The sequence below is a fragment of the Catharus ustulatus genome, chromosome 1 (genome assembly GCF_009819885.2).
Source record: "Catharus ustulatus isolate bCatUst1 chromosome 1, bCatUst1.pri.v2, whole genome shotgun sequence".
In the NCBI taxonomy this organism is placed as follows: Eukaryota; Metazoa; Chordata; class Aves; order Passeriformes; family Turdidae; genus Catharus; species Catharus ustulatus.
Genome location: NC_046221.1, coordinates 57,300,117 through 57,306,131, shown reverse-complemented (window position 1 = coordinate 57,306,131; position 6,015 = coordinate 57,300,117).

Here is a 6,015-nt window from a genome sequence, read left to right as displayed (position 1 = left end):
ATCCCCAACCATTCCCAGGCAGTACCTTGCCCTGTCCCCATTGGACCCTAACCCCAAAGCTCCGCCTCCTGCCCCATATATAATCCCGTACCCTCAGCCCATGCCTGTTCTTGTCCTGGACTTGTATCTGAAGCTGTATGTCAACAAACCATCCTTGGGATTTCCAAACAAGAACCTGTTCCTACATCACTCATCAACCTCACAGGAGCTGGTGCCCCAGACTCGACTGCGCAGGCTGCTTTCATGACCTGCTCGTAGCGCGCCACTACCATCCCTGATCTAAAGAGATTGATGGTTGCTTGTATTTTTTACCGTTTGCCTCTCATCATAAACCAAAACTCTTCAAGTGATCTTTAAATAATCCTGCCCTTAAAAATGGCAATGTCCTGGGCACAGGCAGGGGCCGGATTACACTTTGGTGCTGCCCTCACACTGAGCAGCAACTTGGGATGAGAGGGGAGGATGGCTTTTTTTGTTTGTTTTTTAATGGCTCTTGCTCACGTGAAAAATTTAATTTTTTCGTGCAGTTATTGGAAAAACAAGGATAAAGCAATGAGGCTGTCTGTTGTACTTTTTACAGGCTGTCTGCTCTTGTCAGGAAAATTAATCCGCAAACACTAGAGGTTTATATCCAAAACGGAGACATAGGAGTCCCTTTTGCTTTTTTCAAATAAAGAGAGAAGCCATGGAGCATTCCCCTGGGTTCTTTCAGATTTTTGGAGGACGCAGCCTCCTTTTTATCCTATTTTCCCAGCCACATTTCCCTCTCTCTTTCCCCATTGGCTGAGGTTCTTGAGAGGCACAGACTTCCTGGAACGCCTGATACCTAAGATTTCCCTCTAATGCATAACCGTCCCTTTAAATTTTTAATTCTTACAGAATTCATAGTTTCCTCCCTCATTTTTTCCTTTATCTTCCAATACCCAGTTTCATTTCCACAGTTTGTTTGTAAAGGCAAATGTCTTTTTCCATTCATCAATCGGTGCAATCAATCCCATTGTTTCTTCTGTCTCTCAGGTCTGCCGGCAGACCCATAGTTTGTTTGTAAAGACAAATCCAGCGTTACTCTCAATCTGAATGTTTGACACTTTTGAAGAGTAAACTCCCATAATTTCTGAGGTAGAATTCTCTACTTGAGGTCTTGGGTTATCATGTCATCTTCCCAGGCAGTATCGAGTTGATAAAACCCTTAGCTTTCACCACAAGGTTTGAGTGGCCAGCGGCATGAATGATTTTAGTTCACTTTTAGAGTTCACAGTTGCTCCAAGAGCTGCAGCTGTGGCGGCAGTTGGAGGATGACAGATTTCTTACAGCAGAAGCAGTGTGAATTCTGTCTCTGGTGTAATCTTCTTTGGTATGCTGACCTCTAGGGAAACGTTTTTGCAAAACCCTTCGCTGGAGTATTTGTGTAGCGAGCTATTGTGGCTTCAACCAAGTCACAGACCTTTTCCTAGGGACCTGGCATTTGGTGTCAGATCCAAAGGGGGCCCTCACATGAAGCTGCTCCCTCAGGTAGTTCCAGCATGCTTGTGTGAGTTAAGGTCTTGGTACATTTAAGCAGGGCTCAGCCAGCAGAGGAAATGCATATTGACTTAAGAAACAAGGTGATTGTTCTGAATATTTGTGAACTTGGTAGTTAAAAGTCTGGAAAGTCCTCTGTGCTCTGAGTTTGTGCAGGCCAACATACATCTTTCCATCCACGGCTAAAACTGCTTCAGCAATGGATGAAATTGCAAAACAATTCAACCACTTAAATCCTAGCCTGATGGCTTTGAGAAGCATAAATAAACTGCTTTCCCAAAGGAAATGGGGTGAGGTGGCAACTGCCTCTCATCAACAGGCACTAAACCTGTTTCAGAAGATCCTGGCTTAAAAGCCAAAAAGCTGTGCTTTGTTTGTAACTGCCTGCACTAACTCTGTCTCTTAGGGCAAACAGTCTTCGGGGTGTTCATCTCCTTTCACAGAATCACAGAAGGGCCGGGCTTGGAAGGGTCCTTTAAGATCATGTAGATCCAGCCACCCACCACGGGCAGGACACCTTTCCTAGGCTCTGCCCAAATTTATAGAACACTTGTGCTAGACAAGTCACACTCTGCCAGTCTCCTCTGAAACTGAGATTTTGGTTCACTGATGAGCATCATAGCCTTTTCTGCTCCTTTTGTGAATTAATTTTTCTCTGAATAAGAATGATCAGAACAGACAGAGACTCAGAGGTCTAACAGTGACTTCAAGACAGCATTAATCTTTCTTATCTCTTCAAGTGTATGGGTTGTATTTGACATTTCACTAGTAAGTCCACTTGTGTCCCAATTAGCCAATACACAGGTCTTTATCCTTTTCTGTTTTTTCCCAACATCTGAGATCCCAGACCATTGCAACATTCTTCTTGTTGAGAAGAACAAACATGGGTATATTTAATCTAGTCAGTTTTTCCACAGGGTCTTGGAAAAAATGAGTTACTGCACTCTAGTCAATAAACAATCTTAAGACATGATACAAATACAGGTACACAAAGAAATAGCAGAGGTAGTAAGAAAAACTCCAGCAGACTACTCAAGACAGTATATGTAGACATCAGACTATTTTTTGTAAAATGGTTAGGAGACATGTGAAAGCATACAGTATGTCAGAGAGTAAAAACGTCTTCTAAGACTTCCACATTTATCTAAAAAACAAACCAGACAACAGCAAAAGAAACCACAAACAAACAAAAAAGCAACAACAATAAAACAAGCTAGAAATCTGAATTCCTCAGAGTGCTTGGGAGAAGTTTTTCTTTTAGGAGAAAAAACAGGTTGATGCTGGAAAATTGAAAACAAAACTTTCAAGAAGTGTAGGTACGTTTTACTGCTTGGGAGAAAGAGAAAACCAGACACCTTCTCCCTCTCAAAAAAGAGAACTGAAATGAACACAAACCATCCTTAAGAAAAAATGCCCACCATGTTAACAAACAAGCCTTGATGAATCCTGCTGAACAATAAAGATTCTCAGACTATTGAAGACTTTACCTGTCTTTCCCTAGTTTTATCTTGATGGATTGACAGTTTGTTCTGCATCAGAAGGATATTGCTAAGGACTTTTTACACATGGTGGCACAGACAGGACACAGAATTTTTTTTAAAAGAAGAATGTACAACAAAATCCTTAACAAGAAAATAAGTGGTACCATTGTCCATGACCCGTAGCACAGCCTCCTTCTTACTCGTGACCATCTCAACATCTATTTGTAGCATTTGTGTTGCACTAAAGATGGTGAATAGTTACTCAGAACAGACTTAATGTGCTTAATCTGCAGATACAACAAAATATTTGAATGAAAAAGAGAATATGAGTTGAGGGTTGTTGGGTTTTTTATCTAAAATAAAATAAAATAAAATAAAATAAAATAAAATAAAATAAAATAAAATAAAATAAAATAACCTAAGTGTTAGTCCAAGTTTCCTCCATGGGATGATTGGTGGGGAAGTGCTTTTCCAAAGGCACAGTTTCTAGAACTGGCATGAAAATACTTCTGGAGATGATAGTATTTTAGCTGCAACTTTCCAGTCATGTTTTTATCTAGTGTTTACCACTATTTTCATGTGCTGACCATATAGTAATACCGTGCAAGATATGAGATCCCTGCAACCAACATTCTTATGGCAGAAGGTTTCAGCATGCTGTGGAGCAACCATCTTTACAGAGTACTACTTCTCACACCACTGCAGGTGCCACTGCCAAAACTCAATCTGGAACTCTTCTCCCTACTATTTGCTCTTCCATACCAAATCTTGTGGAAATAAGCTGTAATGCATCTTGAATTTTTTGGCTTTTTGTGAATCCAACAGTTGACACTATGCCATCACTGTATTCAATGCTTCTGAAGGATTTCATTCTCTATAAGGAATCTGTTTCAGGTCTGCTTTGTTATATCAGGAATCTATGGATAAGTTTCTGCTGTCATATCCTATGCTGCCATCACCTCAGCTGACAGCTGACATGATTGCTGTTGGCACATTGCCCTACAACCTGGTATAGCTCATTTCCAGGTAGAGCAAACTTGCTGTCATTAGCAGCTTAGCTTCTATTTAAGCTTCTCTGAGGAGTCATGAGGCGTGCTCCAGATGCAGAAACACCAGCACTCTACTGCTAATGACACAGCTCTTTCAAATAATCTCTCCTCCAGAAATGCCAGGTAATGCTTGGGAAATTAAAAATTGCAGCCTGTGTTGCTTTGTCCAGATCTGCTCTGTGTAATTCTCCACAGTCTCTACAACTGCTCTGTGATGTAGGGTTGTTGGATTTCTGGTTTTTTTTTTCCCCAATGTGCCAGAGGCCTGATGGTGCACTGGCTTTGCTGAGTGTGCTGCAACAGCCCTGGAGAACCTCTTCATAGTTGCTGAATATTCACATACAAGGTAAGCAGAATAGGATGTCAGCAAGGCAGAGAGCAGTCTCCAGACCACTATGCAAAGATAAGCCATTCCCCAACAGCAGGGAGATGCACAGTATTTCCATAAGGCACAGAATGCTGAAAAAACCCCCCAGTTACACAAAATATGAATGCAATCACTGTCTAGGTTAGAGCAATCCTTCTTAGTCAGGAGCCTTCTCTCCTGAAATAGCAGGTGGGCCAGTGCATTAGGTTTTTTCCTACACCATCCTGTGGCACATCATTAAAGCGCAGAAAATTAGCAACTTGGTTGTTCTCCAAGCAATTCACACCTTAAGAGGAAGCCTGAAGGAAAGTGCACGTGCCTCTGTGTGTGTGTGTACAACTAGAGAACTATGTAATGAGTGTTTGATGACAACATTTGGAAGAAATGTGAGTTGGAACAGAGAGGTGAAGGGTGAAGTATTGAACATACTCGTGAAAGGAGATCTGCTGGATAGCAGACACCACACGGGATGTGGACAGGTGTAATACTTTTGCTTAGGTTTAGAAAAGGAGAGGAAACTGATTTAAGGAGTTGAAATACAACAGTGAAAACCAGGTGGGTTCCTTTGTTTTGGTCTTCTATTTTTGCATTGTGTTTTACAAACAAATGTGACCAGTATGTATATTAGCTAGGTAACAATTAGATATCAAGGTGGCCAGAAAACTATTAAATCCCTAAGGAAAGACAATAGATTCTGCTTTTAAAGTGCTCAAACATTTAAGATGTTACAGCAGATGTGCCTAATAGAAATAGTCAGCCCAAGAAGCCGAGCTGAGGCACATTCAGAAGTTGCAGCTCCACTCATGAAATTCAATAAAACCTTGAAAAGGCAACAGGATAGAATAGGCAGAAAAAGGAAAACAAAAGAGCTTGAGTCTTTCATTACAGCATGAAATCAAAGTTTGGAAGGAAACTTAAAATATCCTAAGTTTCCTAAGTTGCACGTAGTTTCAGTAGTCTAAGACAACAACAACAACAGCAGCAACAAAGTACTTTTTATGACGCAGCGAAGCGGCTTCACTGTTTCAGAGTAACATACATGTTTTATATGAAGAGGTTTTCTCTCACGGCCCCTAGTCGATATCCAAGGCCTACGTACAATGAAAGCAGGGAAAACCATGTGGGGACAGGCGGGTTTCCTACACACCTGCGCCCGCCCTGCTCCAGCTCACAGAACGAGTGAAGTGGGCAGGCACCGCAGCGGGTCATCTGGTCCAACCTCCTTGCTCAAGCGGGATCATCCTAGAGCACATTACACAGGAATGCGTCCAGACAATTCTGGAGCACCACCAGTCAGGAACACTCCATACCCTCTCTGGGCAGCCTATTTTGGTGTTCGGTCACCCACCCAGTAAAAAACTTGTCGTATTCAGGTGAAACTTCTTGGGCATCGGTTTCTGCCTGTTGCCCCCAGAGAGTGCCGGGAGAGGGACAAGGAGGGTGCCCGGCGGGCCAAGCCCGCCGACACTCCTAATTCCTCTCCGAGAGCCATCTTTGATCCCCTGGCACGGAACCGCCCCCTCCCGCTGCCCGCGGGGCCGGCAGCACAGTTACCGCGAGAGGCACCGGGGACGGAGGGAGGGCCGGTGAAGTCTCG